The 22,885-nt window shown below is 39.3% G+C and overlaps 1 long non-coding RNA gene across 1 annotated transcript in view; it reads right to left on the bottom strand.

Annotated features, from left to right (window-relative positions):
- The window catches only part of LOC147830118 (uncharacterized), a 110,228-nt gene that overhangs the window by 76,370 nt on the left and 10,973 nt on the right, over positions 1-22,885 (bottom strand). The gene's annotated exons all lie outside the window — the stretch shown is intronic.

Raw genomic sequence — 22,885 nt, 5'->3', positions numbered from 1 at the left:
ACACCAAAACAGTAAAGATCCAACAAAAAGTGTGCCAAAGGAATGTCACCTGGAGGAAAAACTCTCCCATGCTTTCGCAGAAAGCAACATGGTCAAGCAAGGCCGTGACATATCCTGATGGCTGACACTGACAGAGGAGCTAAGAGGCTGTATGCATGGTTCCAAGACAGTGCCTGCAGAGACTTAATTGACCTTGTTAGAGAGCAAGAGGTTGATTTTATTTAATATAGGTCTCACCATAACTTGGTCTTAAACACCCAATAGAAAAGTATAACTGAAGACAATATTTATTTGAGTTCAACAAAAGTTTTAAGTTTTTTAGCCAACAATGTTTAAAAAAAAATTATTAGATTTTTAATCCTGTTACAGCCCCAATTAAGAGAAATTGTGCTTATTATAGACAGCTAAGCCAGTCAAACACACTATAGATCCTCACAATATATAGGGACAAGCCATTGTTGGGTGTGCTTGCTTTTCCTAAAACACCTTCACGTAAAACAAAAAGAAAGGGAGATATGTGGGAGCAATGCTACCTAATTTTAGGGTAAAATCATTTGGTTAGCCTAGTTCTCCTGCCTACAGCCCAGCTATGGAATTCCGAGACATAACTCCATTTTGGCCTCCGGTCACAACTGAGACCTCAATGATCCGGTGATGCTGTGATTCTCCAGGACAAGGAACATCCTGGGAGCTGAAAGCATCCTGGGAGGAACAAACATCTACTCAGTTCCTCATTGTTCTTGGACTGTTACCATCTTGTTTACACGGATGTACTGAACTCTCTGCAAGTCATTTGTTACATTTGTTTCTCCCAATGTACTGAGTACTGAATAAAAAGTGTGGTAAACTGGGGGCTTTCGTCTTTGCCGCCCAGAGCAGCACTGATCAGACCCAAAGCTCAGCTTCTTGTCAGTCTCATTTTTCTATCTTTCCTGTAATTCACCTTGTGTTGCCATGGCTCACAGGAGACTAGGACTTACTGCAGAGGTTCTAGTAACGTCCCCTTTCCCTGTTCCCTACACACAACTACACAGGATGAAGAAGACACCAGACTTGACTCTGAAAAAAGTCCACTTGAAAAACTCTGGATGTTTTAGTTGAATGTAGATGCAACAGGAATCAAGATGTGACTAGGCTGCTAAATGAGTTAATGACACTCGAGGCCCCATTATAAGTATCTAGGGAGGAAACTGCCTCAGTGATTTTTGGGTTAATCAGATCACATTTAGTCCATTGTTCTCAGCTGCAAGTCACAGTGACTGTCACCCAGCTGATGGTGGGGAATCTGGAAACTTTGTCCCAGAAGGAAAATGTGAGGCAATGGGGAATATTTAGCCAAGGGAATAAATTGAGTGTCAAAGGCAGGGTAAAATATAGCACCTAAAGTCTATCATGACAATAACAGGATAATTTAAATAATAAAACCAGGACAATAGATAGAAGTTAATATGGTAGGATGCATATTTTGACCCCTATATAAGGATAAAATTTATAGCAATCACAGATATCCACAAAGTCAGTTTTTGACTATGCTTGGCACTGTGAGCAGTATCTAGCTGTTGTAAACTAGTAATAATTTATGCATTTAATGTAATAACTCCTGCATTTAATAATTGGAAATAATAACATGTACTACTATCTCTAAATCTTACAACTCTAAGATCAGGCATATTGTCTTTGTGCTATTTTTAATTTTATTTCCTGGTGTTTTATTTATTTATTTTTTATTTATTATTATTATTTTTTGGTACTGGGGATTGAACTTGGGTCCTTGCGCTTGTGCAGCAGGTGGCAAAACCACTGAGCTAAATCCCCGGCCCAATTTTCTGTTTTATGGTACCAGGGATGGAACTCGGATCCTTGCACTTGCAAGGCAGGCGGCGGAACGACTGAGCTAAATCTCTGGCCCTTCCTGGTGTTTTGAGACACGGTCTTGCTATTTAGCTCAGGCTGGCCTTGAACTCATAGCAATTTTCCTGCTTCAGCCTCCCATGTGCTGGGACATCATCATTTTATAGATAAGAAAACTAAGTCTCAGAGAGTTGATTTAACAGGCCCATGGTCATACAGTTATTAACTAATGAGCCAAGGTTCAAGTCTAGATCTCACCCTAAACTGCACACTTATTTTGCCATGATATCAACTTGCCATTTCTCTTTTTCCCATGTTTCCATAATTTCCACCTGGTTTCTCCATGGAATAAGATGAACACACACATTGTCTTCTCTCTCTTTGTACGGTTACCACTCAGGTGTGGTGGGTTTTAATTCCTGACTGGTAGGGGACAGCACGACCCACACATGTCAAGAAGTCCTCTGGGGACAGCCTATCAAGGGAAACATTCAGGTTTTCACTGAAAGGTTCTTTGTGATCATACAGTTTGCCTGCTTCTCATTTTACAGGTGAAGAAATTGAGTCTGGAGTTAGTGAATACAATTGACATTTTTAATACTCCACAGAATGATCTGCTGTGCCTACAATTGCTCTTTTAAATCTGTATTTTTACTTGCTAGTTTCTTTTCATATTTCTACCTGCTTCTGTTTGCTGTTTTAGCAGCTTTTCTAAGATATAATTTGTATATCATACAATTCAGAGTGTACATTTCGATAGTTTTCAGTGCATTCACAAAGTTGCACAACCATGACCACACTTTTTGAACACTGTCATGGTCCCAAACCCCACACCCATTAACAGTCATTCTCCACTGCCCCAACCTCTCCAGCCATAGATGACCAATCTGATTACTGTGTCTCTGAATTTGCCTGTTCTGGGTATTTCATATTAATGGAATCATACAATACATGGCTTTTGTGATTGACTTCTTTCACTTGGCATAATGTCTTCAAGGTCCGCCCATGTCATCACATCGAACAATGCTTCATTCCTCTTCATTGTCAAATATTCCTTAGTATGGTTATGTTACTTTTGAAAAGATATTTTTATCATTTGAGGGCCTTTGGGTTACTTCCACTTTTTGCCTGTTACAATAATCTGCTATGACCATTCCTGTACAAATTTCTGTGGGTGTGTTTTCTTTTGTCTAGGAGTAGAACTACTAGGTCATATGGTATCTCTGTTTTAAGTCTTTGAGAAGCTGTCAAATTGATTTACAGAGTAACCAGACCATTTTACATTCCTAACAGCATGTGATTGTTCCAATTTCTCTATGTCTTCACTTACACTTGCAATTATTTTTTGATTCTAGCTATCCTACTATATATGAAATGGTATTTCATTGTGGTTTTGCTTTTCTCTCATCTACAAGTTTTTTATTTTTATATTTTGAGCTATACTATTAGGCACATAAAGGTAAGACTATTATAACTTCTTATTGGAATATAACTTCTACCAATATGAAATATCTCCCTTGTCTTAGAACATGTTGTATATTTTTTGTTTCTGTTAATATTTTCCTGGTATATATTTCCTATGTCATTTTGTTTTAGAGAGATTCATATATAACAGATGATTTATTAATTTTAACCACTCTGAACTATAATAGAATATAGCCTATTTATGTTTATTTGGATTATACACTGGCTCTACCATCTCCTTCAATTTGCTATGGCTTTCAAGTATTTTTTTCTTTCTTGCCTTTTGTAAGATTGATTGAATTTTCTTTCCTCTATTTTGTTCTTGTAGTGGCTTCCCTTAAATATTTAAAACATATATTTAAATATATATTTCTGTTAACTATATATTTAACTTCTCCCCTGAAAAGAAAATTTAACCAGCTTTTTCCTCCTAATTCACTCCTGCCACATCTCATGTCACAATTAGATCCAATAAGAGTAATATGCCAGCATGGTAGCACACACTTGCAATGTCAGCACTCTAGGAGGCTGAGGCAGGAGAATGGCAAGTTTAAGCCTAGGCAGTACAACTTAGCAACTTAGTGAGACCCTATCTCAAAATTTTAAAAAGTTTTTTTTTTATAAGACCGTGGATTCAGTGAAGGCTTTGGGCTAGTCCAAAAAAAAAAAAGTAACCGTAGCAACTAACATTTCCAAAGCAATTTATTCTACAATTTGTATTAAATAACTTAGAAATTCTTCTAATCTTACTTACATGTCTATGAGGCATACATTACTAATTGTACAGGCAATAAGAGTCAAAAGATACCATTAAACACAGATGAAACAGTCAGTGAAAACTAAATAAAAAGTAAGAGTAGCGGCACATGACTGTAATCCCAGCTACTTGTGAGGTTGAGGCAGGAGAATTGTAAATACAAGGCCAGCCTAAGCAACTTAACAGAATCCTGTCTCAAAATAAAATTAAAAATTAAATGAAGTAGGACTGGTGATATAGTTCAATGGTAGAATGCTTGCTTAGCATGGGTGAAGCCCTGGATTCAACTCCCAGTATAAAAAGAAAATTTCTATAAGGTGAAGCCTATGGCAATACATATGACATTGACAGAACAGGATACTCTTGACCCTAATAAAAAAGAATGCAGTTTCTTCTCATGAACATATGGACATCCACAAAAAGTTCTTGTATTAGTAGGTCACAAAGAAGCAGAGGCAACTTCTTTAGTAGAAATATTACAAACACTCTTTGATCACAATGTCATAAAATTAGAAATTAATGAGAATGTTGAAAATTATTTCAATTTTTATTCCACATAGAAACAAAAACATGTATTAAAACATTTACAGAATTTCTAAAAAGTAATGATAATGACAACACTACATTTTAGAAGGTATAAAACGTATTTTAAAAAGTGTTCAAAAATTCCGGCCAGGGATTTAGCTCAGTGGTGCTACCACCTGCTTCGCAAGTGCAAGGACCCAAGTTCGATCCCCGGTACCACAAAAAAAAAAAAAATTGCAGCACTCTGGGGAACTGAGGTGGGAGGACCACAAGTTCAAGTCCAGATTGGGCAACTTAGGGAATTAACAAGACCCTCTTTCAAAATAAAAAATAATTTTTAAAAGAGGGGTGGGGCATAGCCAGTGTAAAGTGTAAAGACCAAAAACAAAAAACGTGATCATAACTTTAAATATAAAAGAATGAAGATAACTAAAATCCTACTTTCAAGATCTAGATGAAGTACAGCAAAGTAAAACCAAAATAAAGCAAAAGGAAAGAAGTAATAGACAGAAAAAGCAGGCCACAATTCCACACTCCTAGGGAAGAGAAGCTGAGCCAGTCCCAGCACCTGGAAGGAGGCTCCCCTGCAGCCATTCCATGCTCCTAGAGTGGAGAAGGTGAGCCAGTACCAGCATCCAGAAGGAGGCTCCATCCCCCCCCACACACCATTCCACGCTCCTAGGGCAGAGAAGGTGAGTCGCACGGGTGCCAGAAGCACCCCCCTTCCGGTGGAAGTGAGAAGACATGTACACAAGCCTCAAAAACAGACTTCCAGATCACCTACAGCAACCCCAAAGGGAAACAAGATGGAACAATCTGATACTCAACCACCTGGACTCTCTGAACTGGCAACAAAAGAGGATCTGGGAAAAATGAAATCAGAAATAATTACTCAGATAACAGCAAAGATTGTGCTCATAGTGCAAGACATGATTAATAAATCTAGAGAGGACACAGATAAAAAAATAGAGGAGCTCAGGAACATGATGGAATCCCAACATAGGAAACAAATGGAATCCATAAAGCAGATGCAAACAGATTTCCAGGAGATTAAAAACTCCATCAAAAGTCTGTGCAGCAGAATGAACCAATGTGAGGATAGAATTTCAGATATAGAAGATAAGATTGCAATTAGTGACCAGGAAAAGAAAAATTACTTTAAAATTGTAAGGGACCACAAGAAACCAATCCAGCAGCTGCTAGACGATGCAAAGAAGAATAACATAAGACTAATTGGAGTCAATGAAGAAACAGGAGAGAGTGAGTCAGGCAGAACATGCCGAATCAGCCTGCTGCAGACAGGCAGGTCTGCGCACGCCCTACCGAGGTCCTGAGTCATGCGGAACATGCCGAATCAGCCTGCACCCCAGCAACAATCCGCTGGACACCCCCGCCCCACTCCTCTGTACAGCCACCAGGTTCCACACTACAAAGACGCAGAGGACACTGGACCACGAGACCACTGTACTGAGTCCCACTACTCCTGTCCCAGAGGTAGGGGCTTCTGAGCCGCCATCCCACTGCTCCTGGTCCAGAGGGAGGAAGGGGCTTCCCGGCCACCATCCTTCCCTCTGCTCCCAGCCCACAGGAAAGGGCTTTTGGGCCACCATCCCTACCACTGCTCCCGGCCCCTCCCACCTCTCCCAGCTCAGAGGAGGTAATCCGTGCAGGTGCCAACAGCGCCCCCCCCCGTCGAAATGAGAAAACACATAAATAAGTCTCAAAACCAGACTTCCAGATCACCTACAGCAATGCCAAAGGGAAATGAGGTGGAACACTCTGATACTCAACCACCTGGACCCACTGAACTGGCAACAAAAGGGGATCTGGAAAAAATGAAATCAGAAATAAATTCTCAGATAACAGGAAAAATTGTGCTCCTAGTGCAAGACATGATTAATAAATCTAGAGAGGAGCTGAGGAACATGATGGAATCCCAACATAGGAAACAAATGGAATCCATAAAACACATGCAAATAGATTTCCAGGAGATGAAAAACTCCATTGAAAGTCTACACAGCAGAATGAGCCAATGTGAGGACAGAATTTCAGATATAGAAGATAAGATTGCAATTAATGGCCAGGAAAAGAAAAATTGCTTCAAAATTTTAAGGAAACATGAGAAATCAATCCAGCAGCTGCTAGATGATGCAAAGAAGAATAACATAAGACTGATTGGAGTCAATGAAGAAACAGGAGAGAGTGCAGATGACATAAAAAAACTGTTCACAGAAGTGATGGCAGAAAACTTCCCAAGGAGGGGAAAAGAACTTGACATACAGATAAGTGAGGCATATAGGACTCCAAATAGCCTTGATCAAAAAACATCTACACATTGGCATATAATAGGATTCCAGAAACACAACAGAAGAACAAAATTCTACAAGCAGTGAGAGAAAAGCAACAAATCACATACAAAGGAAAGTCCATCAGAATCACAGCAGACTTCTCAATGCAAACCCTCAAGGCAAGAAGAGCTTGGAGTGATGTATTTCAAGCCCTAAAGGAAAACAACCTCCAACCCAGATTGCTGTACCCTGCAAAACTATCTTTCAAAATTGATGGAGAAGTAAGATACTTTCATGATAAAGAGCACCTCATGAACTTCATGAATACCAAACTGGCACTCCAAAAAATTTTAGACAATATCCTAGGAAAAGATAATGAGGATCCCAACCCCAGGAAGCCCAGGAGAATGAATCCATTGGATGTGACAAATTAAATGCAAAGGGAGAGAATCCAACCAAAAGAAAAAGTCATGACAAGGCTTTTAAAACTTTTAACTTCATCTCCCTAATGAGTGTATAATTCAGTCTTGTTATTGTACTTGTAAGACCGTGTGTCTTGCCAAACGCTCTGAGGAGCTGACTATAGTGAGGATCACCCAGGAGGGAACACACCGGACAAGTTGTGAACTTAAAACAGACCTTTATTAGTCTGGCCAGATGGCACTCTCCAAGCACCAAACTTAGAGAGGTGCCCAGCTCAGAGCCTGAGGTTCTTTTATAGGAGATGCTAGAGGGAAGTTGGCAAGCAGAAATACAGAAGCGAAATGCAGAAGGAACTTTTACAGATTGTTCTTAAGATAACATATTCAGATATGTAGTTGGGCAAGCATGACAGAACACTGCACACACAACAGACCTTCCTGGCACAACAACAAGTACAATCCTAGAACTTGATGTCTACCTGGTGATCCATAACACAAGCAGACAAGTTGGGGCCCTATTACAAAATGGAGTACAAAATGGAGTAACTGTTGTTCAGTCTCACATACTGATTAGTATTTTTCTGATTCTAGAGTTGCACACCATTCCTTGTGCTGTACTGGCTATTTATCATCTTCTTATGTCTACTTTTTAATTGGGTTGTCTATTAATGAGCTACAAGAGTTCTTTATATATTCTGGTCATAGGTTATATGCATTGTAAATATGGTCTGTTTAAGGACTACTTTTCATTTTAATGATGTCATTTAAAGTTCTAAATTTTGATGGAATCTCAGTTATCAATTTTTTTTCTTTTATACATCATGTTCTTTGTATCCTAGGTCATTCTTGCCTACCCTAAATTCAAAAACATTTTCCCTTATAATTTCTTCTTAAAGTTTTATACTTTTAGGCTTTCATATTTAGGTTCATAGATCCCTTCAAGTTATTTTTATGTATGGAAATAAAGGGTTGAGGTTAATTTTTTATATACGGATACCAGGTATTCTAGTGCTGTTTGCTGAAAACACTATCTTTTCCTCGAGTTTATATTCTATAAAATGTTAATGTTAAATAATCTTTCAAAACTCAGTGGACCATATATGTGTGGTTCTATTTCTAGATTCTCTGTTTTATTCCAGTGATCTATATGTCTTTCCTTACACCAACACTGCCTTGATTACTGTAGCTTTAGAAGAAGTCTTAAAATTAGGTACTAAACGTCTTCCAACACTGTTTTTTGTTTGTTTGTTTTTTTACTTTTCTAAGTCCTTTGTACTCCTATATAAATTTTAAATTTCAATATCCACTTCTTCATTTATAGCAAGTATACATAGACCTGAATTTTTATATATACCTTGCATTTTCTAATCCTGCTAAATTCAAATACAAGTTCTAGGGGCTCCTAGAGATTTCTTAGTATTTTCTCTGTAGATAATCATTTCATCTACATATAAAGATTTTGCTTCTACCTTGCCAATCCTATCCTAATTGTGTCATTTTATTGCCAGACTATTTCAGTTTGGGCCTAGGTTTCAAAGTTTAATGGACAGGAATCACCCCACTGCAGACAGGCAGGTCTGTGCACGCCCTACCAAGGTCCTGAGTTGCGTGGAAGACGCCGAATCACCCAGCTGCAGATAGGCAGCTACCTGGTTCCACACTACAAAGATGCAGAGGACACCAGAACACCAGACCAAGGTACTGAGTCCCACTGCTCCTGGCCCAGAGGGAGGGGCTTCTGAGCCACCATCCCACTGCTCCTGGTAAAGAGGAAGGGGCTTCCCAGCCACCATCCCTCCCGCTGCTCCCAGCCCACAGGAAAGGGCTTTGGGGTCACCATCCCTACCACTGCTCCCAGCCCCTGTCCCAACTCTCCCAACTCACAGGAGGTAATCTGCCTGGGCCCCAACAGCACCCCCCGCCCTCCCCCCAGGTGAAATGAGAAAACACATAAATAAGTCTCAAAACCAGACTTCCAGATCACCTACAGCAACCCCAAAGGGAAATGAGATGGAACACTCTGATACTCAACCACCTGGACCCACTGAACTGGCAACAAAAGGGGATCTGGAAAAAATGAAATCAGAAATAATTTCTCAGATAACAGGAGAAATTGTGCCCCTAGTGCAAGACATGACTAATAAATCTAGAGAGGAGCTCAGGAACATGATGAAATCCCAACATAAGAAACAAATGGAATCCATAAAACACATGCAAATAGATTTCCAGGAGATGAAAAACTCCATTGAAAGTCTACACAGCAGAATGAGCCAGTGTGAGGACAGAATTTCAGATATAGAAGATAAGATTGCAATTAGTGACCAGGAAAAGAAAAAATGCTTCAAATTTATAAGGGAATATGAGAAATCAATCCAGCAGCTGCTAGATGATGCAAAGAAGAATAACATAAGACTGATTGGGCTCAATGAAGAAACAGGAGAGAGTGGAGATGACATAAAAAAATCTCTTCACAGAAATAATGGCAGAAAACTTCCCAAGCAGGGGAAAAGAGCTTGACATACAGATGAGTGAGGCATATAGGACTCCAAATAGCCTTGATCAAAAAAAATTTACACATAGGCATATAATTGTTAAGATTCCAGAAACACAACAGAAGAACAAAGTTCTCCAAGCAGTCAGAGAAAAGAAACAAATCACATACAAAGGAAAGCCCATCAGAATCACAGCAGACTTCTCAACACAAACCATCAAGGCAAGAAGAGCTTGGAGTGACATATTCCAAGCCCTAAAAGAAAACAGCCTCTAATCCAGATTGATGTACCCTGCAAAACTATCTTTCAAAATGGATGGAGAAATAAGATACTTTCATGACAAAAAGCACCTTAGGAACTTCCTGAATACCAAACCAGCACTCCAAGGAATTTTACACAATATCCTAGGAACAGACATTGAGGATCACAACCCCAGGAAGCAAAGCAGAATGAACCCATCTGGCATGACAAGAAATTAAATGTAAAGGGGGAGAACCCAACAAAAAGAAAAGGTCATGGCAAAGACAAGTCAATACGTTTCAGTTATAACCATCAATGTTAATGGTCTGAATTCACCAATCAAAAGAAATAGACTGGCAGAATGGGTCAAGAAGTAAGATCCTACAATATGCTGCATACAAGAAACACACTTAATTCAAAAGGGAACTCATAGACTGAAAGTTAAAGGGTAGAAAACAATACTCCATGCCACAGGAACCCGAAAAAAAGAAGGAGTAGCTATCCTCTTTGCAGATCAGGTAGATTTCAAACCAACACTGATGAAGAGAGACGAAGAAGGACACTACATCCTTGTGGAACAATCCAAGAGGAAGAGATGACAATCATAAATATCTATGCACCAAACACTAGTGCACCCAACTATATAAAACAAATACTAACAGACATGAAAAGTCATATATGCACTAATACAATTGTAGTGGCAGACCTTAACACCCCACTGTCACAAATAGATAGATCAACTAGACTAAAAATAAGTAATGAAATACAAGAACTCAATCGAACTCTTGAACAAATGAACTTAACAGATGTTTACAGAGTCTTCCACCCCACAAAATCAGAATACACATTCTTCTCAGCTGCACATGGGTCATTCTCCAAAATAGACCACATACTCACACATAGAACATGTTTAAGTAAGTGCAAAGGAATTGAAGTTATCCCCTGTATATTATCAGACCATAGTGTGATGAAATTGGAGATCCATTGCAAAAGAAACTCAAAAAATTTCATAAACATGTGGAAATTGAACAACACACTTCTGAATAACCAATGGGTCACAGAGGAAATTAAAGAAGAAATCAGACAGTTCCTTCAATTAAATGACAATGACAATATAACATATCGGAATTTATGGGACACAATGAAAGCAGTCTTATGAGGGAAATTCATAGCAGTGAATATGCATATTAGGAAAACAGAACAAGCCCAATTAAAGACCCTAATGCTGAACCTCAAGCTTCTAGAAAAAGAAGAGCAGGACAACCCCAAAGCTCATACAAGCGAAGAAATTATAAAGATCAGAGGAGAAATCAATGCAATGGAGACTAAGAGAACGATATAAAAAAATCAATGAAGCCAAGAGTTGGTTCTTTGAAAGAATAAAAAAAATTCACAAACCTTTGGCCAACCTTGTCAGAAAAAGGAAAGAAAAGGTCCAAATCTATGCAATTAGGAATGAAAAGGGTGAAATTACAACACACCCAGCAGAAATCCAGAGGATCATCAATACCTACTTCCAGAACCTATACACCAATAAGATGGACAACACAGAAGAAATGGACAGATTCCTAGATACATATGAATGACCAAAGTTGAACGAAGAAGACCTAAAAATTCTAAACAACCCAATATCAACCAATGAAATTGAAAATGTAATTAAAAACTTATCAACTAAGAAAAGCCCGGGCCCTGATGGCTTCACTGCTGAATTCTACAAGACATTTAGAGAGGAACTGCTGCCACTACTGTTTAAACTCTTCAATGAAATTGAAAGGGAAGCAATACTCCCAAATTCATTCCTGGAAGCAAGCATCACCTTGATCCCCAAAGCAGAGAAAGACCCAACCGAAAAAGAGAACTATAGGCCAATCTCACTAATGAACATAGATGCAAAAATCCTTAATAAGATAATGGCAAACAGAATGCAGAAGATCATCAAGAAGATTATACAGCCTGATCAAGTGGGATTCATCCCAGGCATGCAGGGATGGTTCAATATATGTAAATCAATTAATGTAATACACTATATCAACAGAGCCAAGGACAAAAACCATATGATTATCTCCACAGACACAGAAAAAGCATTTGAGAAAACCCAACATGCATTTATGATAAAAACCCTACAAAAAATTGGAATAGATAGTCTCTACCTCAAACTGATAGAAGCCATCTATGAAAAACCAACAGCCAATATCATACTAAATGGTCACAAACTGAAATCCTTCACACTCAAATCAGGAACAAGACAAGGATGTTCACTATCACCACTCTTGTTCAATATAGTTCTGGAAACATTAGCCATGGCAATTAGACAAGAGAAAGAAATAAAAGGAATAAAGATAGGTAAGGAAGAAGTCAAATTGTCATTATTTGCAGATGACATGATACTGTATAGAGAAGACCCCAAGAACTCCACCAAAAGTCTTCTAGACTTAATAACCAAATTCAGTCAAGTAGCTGGTTACAAGGTCAACACACAAAAATCAATAGCTTTCCTCTACACCAATGACAGACTCACTGAGAGAGAAATAGGGCAAATAATTCCTTTCACAATAGCATCCAAAAAACTGAAATACCTAGGAATCATCCTAATGAAAGAAAGCAAAGACCTCTTCTCTGAAAACTATGGCACTCTGAAAAGAGAGATTGAAGATGATATCAGAAAATGGACAGACATCCCCTGCTCCTGGGTAGGAAGGATTAATAGAGTGAAAATGGCCATACTTCCAAAACTGCTGTATAGATTTAATGCAATTCCAATTGAGATCCCAGCAGCATACTTCATGGACCTTGAGAAAACAATCCAAAAATTCATTTGGAACAAGAAGAGACCCAGAATAGCAAAAGCAATTCTAGGTAACAGAGACATGGCAGGGGGTATCACAATCCCCAACCTGCAACTCTACTACAAAGCTATTGTGATAAAAACAGCATGGTACTGGCAAAGAAACAGACTTGAGGACCAATGGAACAGATTAGAAGATGCAGAAACAATGCCAGACACACTCAGCCATCTCATCTTCGACAAAGGAGCCAAACACCCTCACTGGAGGAAAGATAGCCTCTTTAAGAAATGGTGCTGGAATAATTGGGCTTCAACTTGCCAAAGATTAAAACTAGACCTATATCTCTCACCATGCACTAAACTAAAATCAAAATGGATTAAAGATCTAAATATTAAAATAGAAACTCTGAACCAGTTGGAACAGAGGTTAGGTAGAACCCTTGAAGACATCGGTGTAGGAAAAGATTTTATGAACAAAACCTCAGTTGCCCATGAACTAACACAAACAATAAACAAGTGGGATCTCTTCTTATTAAAAGGCTTCTGCACAGCAAGAGAAACCACCAGCAGTGTGAAGAGACAACCCACAATGTGGGAAAAAATCTTCAACTGCTCTTCCTCAGACAAAGGTCTACTATCTCAAATCTATAAAGAACTTAAAAAGATCAAGCCTCCCAAATTTAAAGGCCCAATCCAAAAATGGGCATCTGAAATGAACAGACATTTCTCAGACAAAGAAGCAAAAATAGCAAATAAATACATGAAAAAATGTTCAACATCACTGGTCATTCGAGAGATGCAAATGAAAACAACACTGAGATTCCACCTCACTCCAGAAAGAATGGCTGCTATCATGAAATCAACCAATAACAAACGCTGGTGGGGCTGTGGGGAAGGAGGAATCCTGTTCCATTGCTGGTGGGAGTGTAGACTGGTGCAACCACTGTGGAAATCAGTATGGAGATACCTCAAAGAACTAGGACTGGAAGTCCCATTTGACCCTGCTATTCCACTGCTGGGGATCTTCCCCAAAGAATTAAAAGAATCATACCACAGTGATATATGTGCATCCATGTTCATAGCAGCACAGTTTGTAATAGTTAAAACTTGGAAACAGCCCAAATGCCCATCAACTGGAGACTGGATAAAGAAAATGTGGTTTTTTTAATAAAATGGAGTACTACTCAGCCATAAAAAATGAGAAATTAGAGACATTTATAGCTAAGTGGATGCACATTGAGGCAATACTCTTAAGTGAAATAAATAGGACACACATGAATAAATTCTGAATAGTTTTTCTGGTGTGAGAAACTGAAAGTGTAAATAAGGACTAAATGTATAATAGGTAATGTGAAATAGGAAGAAAAGGGGCAAAGGGGAAAGAAGTGGGAGGGCTAGGGGAGAGGATAGAATGAATGGGATTAATATGAGAAAATGGAAAAATAGGAACAAAATCTTTGTAAATAGGGAGGACTGGAGGGGTTGAAGGGAGGGCTGGGCAAGGGTGAAAAATAAGAACCAAGAGAGACTATGGAAAGGTGCAAATTTCCAATGATGAATGTCATTATATTGTATACCTAAAATGTACCAATGATTAGAATGAATAATCGATAATGTAAAATAGGAAGAAAAGGTCCAAAGGGGTAGGGGTAGTGGGAGGGACAGGGGAAAGGAAAGAAGGGAAAGGAAAAGTGATGAGAAATGGAAAAAATGGAAATAAAGTCTTTGTAAATAGGGAAGGGTGGAGGGCATGAAGGGAGGGCTAGGAATGGGGAAAAAATAAGAACCAAGATGCATTATGTAAAGGTCCAATTCCCAATGAGAAATGTAATTGTGTTGTATACCTACAATGTACCAATAAAAGAATTAAAAAAAAAAAGTTTAATGGACAGATGAAGAGTAAACATATCTGCCCTTGTTCCCCACCTTAAGGAGAAAGCATTGTATCTTCTCCATTCATATAAGGTGTTCTCACTAGAAGTATGGAGTACATGTCTTTAATCTGTTGAGAAGGTTCTGTTCTACTTCTAGTCTCCTGATAGCTTTTACCATGAACAGCTATGGAATTTAGTCCAATACTTTTTCTCCAACTAGTGACAGGATCATATGGCTTTTTCCTTTCCTCTGTTAAAATGATGACTTTTGGGGGTGGATCTTCCAATGCTGAACCAACACTGCCATCCCTATAACAAAACCATTTTCTACATCCTGCCAGATCTGACTTCTAATAGTTTGTTTTGTTAAACAAATTTCTATCTATGTTCATACTTTTTTCTTCTATTATCTTTATCCAGTTTTAGGATTAGCACAATGTTGAGTTCCTAAAATGAGGGGAGAAGTGTTCCTTTTTTTTTTCTGCTTTAAATGTTTGATATAATTTATCAGTTAAAATGTATATGAGCCTGTTGTTGTCATATAGGTAGGGTTTCAAGCTAGGAATATACATTCTTTAATAGGTGCTATTCAAATTTTATATTTCCTCCAGAGTTAGTTTCATTAATTTGTCTTCCAAGGTACTTAGAAGTTGTCAAATTTATTTCAAAACTGATTTTTGAAATATGCTTTCCATATTTTTTTAAATTCTGTAAAATCTGTGGTAATGTCTCCTAGGTCTTGATATTTTAATTTAAAAAATGTATAATTGATATTGTGAAATTAGAAGAAAAGATCTAAAGGAGCAGGGGAAGTGGGAGGGGTAGGGGAAAGGAAAGAAGGGAAAAGAAAAAATATGAGAAAAGGAAAAAAATGGAAACAAAGTCTTCACAAATAGGGAAGGGTGGAGGGGGTGAAGGGAGGTCAGGGGAAGGGGAAAAAAAATAAGAACCAAGATACTCATGTAATGGTACAAGATCCCAATGATGTATGTAAATGTACTTTATACCTAAAATGTACCAATAAACTTAATGGGGGGAAAAAAAAGAGAAAGCAGAAGTTAAAAAAGAAAACAATGTAGTTAATTATCAAGGCTGGTTCTTTGAAGAAATTAACAAACTAGAAGAACACTAGACAATCTAATGGAGAAAAAAGGAAGAATACCAGATAATCTAATCAAGAAAAAAGGGAGATTAAGAAATGAAAAGGGAAAAATGATTGAATTTTTCAAAAATCATAAGAAACTTCAAACTTCGGAGCAAATAAATTTGAAATCCCACATAAAATACAGCCACTTCTAGCAGCTCCTACAGTAAATATTCTCTCCATATCACTCTAGTTTCTGCCTCCTTCATGTTATTTCTTTCTTCTGTTTCTGTTTGATTTGAGATTTGTTGTCTCAAATCTCCCTCTCCTTTCTCTTATAAAAACAGTGAGTATTGGATTTAGGGACCACCATAAATCCAGGATGGTCTCAAGTTCCTTAACTTAATTACATTTGCAAAGACTTTGTTTCCAGATAAAGTCATAGTCGCAGGGCCACAGGTTGGAACTTGGACATGCCTTTTTGGGGAACACAATTCAACCCACTACACTGATCACACATTTTATGCCAGGAACTGTGGTAAACCATTTACGTGGATGAATTTATTTAGCATTCATAATAATACTATGAATTGATACTATTAATTTACCCATTTACAAATGAAGAAACTCAGGCTAGAGGTTAAATAACTTGCTAGAGATTTCACAGCTAGTAATTTAAAGATTTGGAATTCAGACTCAGGCAAGTTGTCTCCAGAGCCATCACCCTAAATATTGACCCTGTACCACATCTTTCAAGCAGCAGACTCTGAGGAAGTGCGACATCCCAAGGGACAGGGCAGAGAACAGACAGTCTCATTCTGGAAACCATGGACAAGAGAGTGTAAATGGGCTGGGGACCCTTTTCCCCATTCCTCCCTTCTTCACCACTCCTCTCTGTTTTCAGAGTTTGTAAATCTTGTAGTAGTCTCTCCGGGTCCCCAGTGAGGTGTGTTGTTTACTTTGGGGCCCACAAATATTTTAGTCAGACTTGTTCTGATTGTGAAGATCAGAGACCACACAATATTGGTCTGCTAAAGAGTCCATCACTCTTAGCAGACAGTTGGCACATACAGGGAAACAACAAACTGAGGGGAAGTCAAGAGCAAAAAGTTCATTACAGCCAGGCACAGTGGGACTGTGAAGAGGGAGGCATCAGGTCCTGAGCCACCTGGGGTGACCAGAGGTTCTTCAGAATCTGCCTCATGGGCCACTGGTCTCTGGCTCTTCTCTTTGCTCCACTCGGTACCAACCAGCAGCTTCTGCTCCTCATGAGTTAGCCTCTTCCTTGACTGGCATACTGCTTCAGCTTGCTCTAGTTTCACTTTCCCCTGCTCTGCTGCCCTGTTCCTCAGTATCTCATGGTTGAGATTATTGGGAGAGAGTCTACATGGTCCAGTGCCTCCCTCTGTGCAATCACATGGTAGCTGCTGACAGCCTGCAGATTGACTGCCTTACACCATGTGCCACCCCGCCCGGCCAGCCATAGTTTAGGAAGAAGGCAAGCAGAGTAGGACAAGGACGCAGGGAACCGGGGAAGCAAGTGTCCGCACAGGTAGCAGTCATTCTGAGGAATGGCCCTTCCAGAATAGCATATCCACCCCCACCCCATAAGCTCACTCTCATGCACAAACATAGACTATATTTTATTCACCATGATGTTCTTGCAAGATGTAGCATACACTAGATTAGGGCTTCAACTCCCACCCCATGAGTGCCTAAGGACCCTCAACCTGCTTTTCTGCCATTATCCTTGGCTAGGCTGAGTCCCAATTCTGCAACCCGTGCAGCACCCTGATCACTGGCTCATATCGGTTCTTGCTCTAAGGCTAGCTCCTGTACCATGTATAGGTCTGCACAGTGCACTTATGACTTTTGTATTGCTGTGGTAGCAAATTATTACAAACTTAAAACAATACATATTATCTTTGCATTCTGAAGGTTATAAGTCCAGTACAGATCCCAGAGAGTTAAAGTCAGGGTGGCAGTGGGCTCTGTTCCCTTCTGAAGGCTGAGGGGACAACCTGTTTCTTTAACTTTTGAAGCTTCTAGAGGCTTCCCGCTTGTGGCCTCTTCCTCCATCTTCAAAGCTAGCGACAGCAGGCTGAGCCTTCTCCCATCCCTCTCGCTCTGACCTTTTTTTCTGCCTCCCTTTTGCACTTTTACAATAACCTGTGATTACATCAGGGCCACCTGGACAATCTGGGTTACTTTTCCTATTTTAAAGTCAGCTCATTAGCAACCTTAATTCATCTTTGCTGTTTAATGTAACATATTCAGTCCCTGGGATTAGAACACAGACATCTTTAGGGGGCCATTATTTTACCTACCACAGAGCCTAGCTAACATTTAATGATATCCTACCACATGTAAGCAACTGTGATGAGGTCTCATTGTAACCCCCAAAGTAAATAAAGATTGAATGAAAAGACCACAGGCCTCTAGACAATACATAAACAAATCTTTACCTATACAAACTTACACATACATGCATACACTACACACGCACAGGCACGCACGCGCGCACACACACACACACACACACTCTACAGATAATATTCCAGGAATCTAGGATTCAGGTCACAAGTTTTCCAGAGAACAGAGTAAAAACCAGCTTTTCAGGAGACTGCTTTAATTCTGTGTCCTGGAACCTGGTGACTTTACAAAAGCAATTTCAGTAGAACAATTCTGATGGTAGTAAAATGGCACAGAGTTAAGGAATGAAAAGGAGGCAAGAAAACCAAGGTTCACTAGGCACCACTTACAGTCCTGAAATTAGCAAAGAAAAGAAGGAAAGAAACAGGATGGAGTGAGAATCTCGTTCAAGACCAGGACCCTATAATACCCTTGACCTGGAACCTGGAGATATTTCTGGAAGAAATACATGTTCACTGGAAACTGAGCTCCACAGGACAGAGGACAACTGCTTGGCCACACAGGTGACAAGTGGCTATCCTACATGTTTCTGGTATCTAATGTGCAGTCACTTCTGCAAAAAGGACTTAAGTTGCTGCAAGTATCAAAGTCTCAGTAGCTAATGTATGGCTGCTCCAAAGGGCACTGAAGAGAGTACTGTATAAAGGAGACACTCTTGACAGAGGGCATGTAAAGAGTTAATTGAGGGGCCAGAGAAATGTGGAGAAGCATCTGGCATATAGAAGGACTTTTTTTAACCTCTAAGCCTGTAAGTGAAAGCAGTGCGAGCAGTTACTGGAACCCAGGGAGAGCGGTAGCCTCAGGCCAAGGCCTACCAGATAGATAAGTGCTGGGCAGGCAAGGCTGGACCCTGGTGGAGAATAAATATCACCTCTCTTTCATTAACTACCCCCTGATTTGCAGCTAATGCCTCCCATGTTCATCTAATCAGAAGCCAGAGGCCAAGAAACCCCAGCTGTCACACTCCATAGAAGTCCACCTTTGGGGGCACAGAATGGAAGGAATGGGTGGAACAAACAGAAAAGTGCTCACTTCCAGTTTGCTTTTTCCAATAATTCTAGAAATAATTGAATTGGGTGAAGCTGTTTGCAAGGATAGCAGCCATAGAAAGTTTTAGTTACCTTCACTAGAGGCCAGGACCCTGACAGCAATGACAGGAAGCTCCAAGAGAAAAGGGAAAGAAAGGCAACAAGAAAGGAGAAAAGAGACATTCAAGGTGGAGTTGAGAGTAATGGAGTGGGGAAAGCTCTCTGCTATCCCACTATCACAGGGCTGAGCTCAGAGCCTTTGTTTAAAAATCAGTGCTTTGAGCTGTTTACCCACCTTGAACACTTTCAACAGTCCCACATCTGCCGTTACATTGGATGTGCTCATGGAGCCATCATGCTGCTCCTGGGCTCATTCTCAGTTACATTAAAGCACTTTTTAATTGCCTCATCTTCCAAGGCAGAGAAAGCCTAATCTGAATGCAGCTTTAAAACCAACAGCAATCAGCAGAGATCCATCAATTAGCATTCGGCATTAAGCAATGCAGAATATTTTCCAGGGCTCTGAGGGCCTCTCCACACCTGAACATTTTACAAGGTTCATTCTCTCCTGTTTGAATAATTTTCGGGGCCCTCGAGTAGCACTCTTGACTGACAGTTTTTACAGCTGCCAAAAGAACAAATTTAATACAGTAGTTCTTTTCTAACTAAAATCCTACAGCTCCAACAAAGCTCTTCGCCACACATCTTTTAAAGAAAAAAAAAATCTCCACTTCAAACCACTAATTATAATTTATTATAACAATACTTCCTAGGAAGCAGAGTCTTCACTATAATTAACTGCTGAGGAGTAGGATGCAGAAACTGTTTATTTAGTTTCAATCTATTTATTCAGAATTGTTACCCCTTGAAACTTAACTCACAATCAGATCTAAATTCCAAATGTTATGGAAGCATTGTCAACCTTGGGCTGAATATTTTCTAGCAATTTTCTCTTTTTCTCAAGAATTTTATTTAGGTTATATCTTCCATTTTCTCTAGTTAAGAGGGAAAGATTTTAATTCTAAAATGTTATCGTATTTATGACATTTCCATAAGATTGAAATGTATGACTCCTTAGCCTCTATACAGTTTACTGTCATTACTTAGTGTCATTACTTCAACAAGTTATTATAATGAAAAGACCTCTTATTCCAACGTCACTGCATTGGGAACTGTACTGATCTGTAAGATAGGAATGAAATGCATAGCTTACAGTATTGATGTGAAGATTAAATATCATCTGAGCATTTGACAAAGAAAAGGCCTTAGCACAGGGCAAACAATTCTTACTTTCCTTCTTTGCCAGACAAGGAGAAGTAACATGGTTGTGTTGGTCAGCTTTCCTGTTGCTGAGACAGCATAAGGAAGAGAGGTTTGGAAGAAGTTGTGATCCACAGTCGTTGGGCTCTAAGGCAGAAATATCATGGTGGAAGGACATGGCAGAGAAAAGCTGCTCAATTCCTTGCATCTGGGAAGCAGAGTGCAGGGGAAGAGCCCCAGAGAAAGGGGCCAGGAACCAGATATAGTTTCCTAGTCACAGCCCCATGATCCACTTCCTCCAACTAGGCCCCATTTCCTAGTAGCCCACTCAGCTAGGAACTCATCAACGGGCTAAGGAGGTTAGGGAGTCTCTTAATCCAGCCAAGTTGAGAATCAGGGGTAAATGAGACCATGGCAATGGTTGAAGCAGGTGAGAGGGTAAAGTATAGGTGTTTACACTAATCCCTGAGTCCATGATGGGAACTGTCTACAAATGAACAGTGGAGTGCGACAGGCTCTGAACAGGACAGACCTGAAATTCTCAATGCTTAATTCATAACACAGTCACCAGAACTAAGTGGCTTTAAATTACCTGACTCTCAAGTAGCTGGGGTGACAAATTTCATCTTCATTCAGTCACCTTCTTAGCTAGCTCTCTCTAACTTTCAAGTCATTTAGCACCGTGGACTCAGATTTCTTACTTCACAATAAAGTAAGGGATTTGGCTCCTGGCCTTCTTTGGTGTGAATTCATAAGACTATTTATGAAGTTCTGGGAATTCCTGGCCAGAAAGTTGCTTCATAATGGATATATTTTGCCTACGGTTATTGAGATGTCACCTCTGGCAGCTCAGAAAGTTGTTAAGTAGAGATTTAATTTGGTTACACCTGATGATAATGCTAAAATGACATCACAAAAATTTCCGATGTATTTCATTTTTCACAAAATATAAATAGTTTAATTGTTCTTTATGGTACCAAACACTAGAAATAAAAAAAGCATTGTGCAGGGAGGTGTTAACTAAACAGGCTTAGGTTGCTCAAACCCTGCGCATTCCTCCATCTTCAGGACTGGCCCTTGGACCAGCTCTTGGACAATGACCTTTGAACTTTGGGAGTATTCTGCTTAATGGGAGTGTCTGTGTGTACCTGAGGCCTTGGGCTGCACCAGATAGTTTACAGCAACTATGTGATCTATGGTGAGCAACTTTTTGTATGCCTTTCTGGTATGAAGGGGTCTGAGCAGCTGAGGCAAGTCACGCAGCCACCGCATGCCAAGGTGACTGACATCCTGAATACCAAGGCTCCATCCAGCTTCCCTGTTTGGCAACATACTTGCTGGGAGAAACAAGCACTGACTAGTGACTGGGTAAGGACAGATAGAAGTTTTCCCTGGTTCTTCTCACACTTCAACCTACTCTTTTCCTTTCCAGATTTTAATCCACATCCTTTTGCTATAATAAACTCTGATTATAACAGCTTTTCTGAATCCTGCAAGTCTTCTACTGAGTCATCAAACCTAAGGATAGTCTTACAGTCCTCAACATAAGCATCAAAAATAAAAAGTATACATTGGCCTACTTCTAAAGATATTTTAAATACATATATAATACTTTCTTTAGGAAAAAATGGCTCAGACTCTGTTTAGTAAACTTTTTTTAGTTAATATATAATACGTATATAGTCCCATGTGCTTAAACATAGATATATAATGTGTATAATATTCCATTATATACATAATATATAGACACGGGTTTTTAATCTCACTCCAGTCTCCCTTTGTATCATAAACAATGCTGCAATAAAGATCCTTGCAGATAATCTCTTTGTAAATTGATTTAATTATTTGTGATACAGAGATTGTGATACAAAGATTTAAGAACTATAGTGACAATCACTTGAAGTGACTAATGAGGTGTGTCAAAATAGGTAAAGATTTTAAAATTCTACCCAAAGAACTTCTGATATTTAAAATGATTGGAATTAGGCTAGAATATGAAAAATTTCTCATCCACTAAATTAATGGAAATCTGTGCCCTGATTATTTTTGTTTGTTTGTTTGTTTTGGGACAGGGTCTCACTATGCAGTTCAGGCTGCCCTTGAACTCACTATGTAGCCCACGCTGGTTCTAAGCTAATTGCAATCCTCCTGCCTCAGGCTCCCAAGTTCTGGGATTACAGGCATCTACCACCATGGCTAGTTTTTTGTTTTGTTTTGTTTTGTTTGTTCCTGACTATTTTTCAACATTACTACATCATGTAGGTTCTAAAATATGCATTCTTCATTGGTCCTAAGGACCTACTCCATGACTTTACACTGGTATTTATTATAATCTATTTTTCAACATTGTTAACCATTAAAAAATTGACGTAAAGGGCAAGG

This window comes from Heterocephalus glaber, unplaced genomic scaffold, assembly GCF_053883595.1.
Source record: "Heterocephalus glaber isolate CG9 unplaced genomic scaffold, H.glaber_assembly_v1.0 deba00000331, whole genome shotgun sequence".
Classification (NCBI taxonomy): Eukaryota; Metazoa; Chordata; class Mammalia; order Rodentia; family Bathyergidae; genus Heterocephalus; species Heterocephalus glaber.
Note: the sequence above shows the minus strand (reverse complement) of the source record. Positions and strands in the feature narration are given on the sequence as shown.